Genomic DNA, 512 nt, shown 5'->3' with positions numbered 1-512 from the left:
GTGTGTGTGTGTGTGTATGAGAGTGAGGACAACATGTTGTGACACTCTATCTGAGATCTACGCTGGTGTTTAAATCCAAGACTTACTCCGAGATTATCAGGAATTTACACACCCGTGTAAAATAAATACAGTGTTTCCTCCGTCGGAGAGGTCTTTGAACGCACCGGCGGTGGAAGACGTATTCAGATCCTTTACTTCAGTAAAAGTACTACTACCACACTGTAAAAATACTCTGATACAAGTACGAGTCCTGCATTGAAAATGTTACTGGAGTAAAAGTATGTCCGTATCATTAGGAAAATGTACATAAAGTATTAAAAGTAAAAGTACTCTATGCAGAAACATTATAGAAAGTGTCTGATCCAGGGGCCAAACTCAGCTTCACTAAGGGCCACACATGCCGATGCCGTTTATTGATTATTTATGTCATCACAAAAAGTCTAAATATCTCTAACTGTATTACTGCATGTCTCAGACAGTCTCCTCCCTTACAGTTGGGTTGACAAAAATGT

General features: G+C 39.5%; 1 protein-coding gene across 5 annotated transcripts in view; it reads right to left on the bottom strand.

The window, feature by feature from the left end:
• The window catches only part of LOC116686758 (troponin I, fast skeletal muscle), a 62,323-nt gene that overhangs the window by 20,192 nt on the left and 41,619 nt on the right, over positions 1 to 512 (bottom strand). The gene's annotated exons all lie outside the window — the stretch shown is intronic.

The sequence above is a fragment of the Etheostoma spectabile genome, unplaced genomic scaffold (assembly GCF_008692095.1).
Source record: "Etheostoma spectabile isolate EspeVRDwgs_2016 unplaced genomic scaffold, UIUC_Espe_1.0 scaffold463, whole genome shotgun sequence".
Lineage (NCBI taxonomy): Eukaryota > Metazoa > Chordata > Actinopteri > Perciformes > Percidae > Etheostoma > Etheostoma spectabile.
Note: the sequence above shows the minus strand (reverse complement) of the source record. Positions and strands in the feature narration are given on the sequence as shown.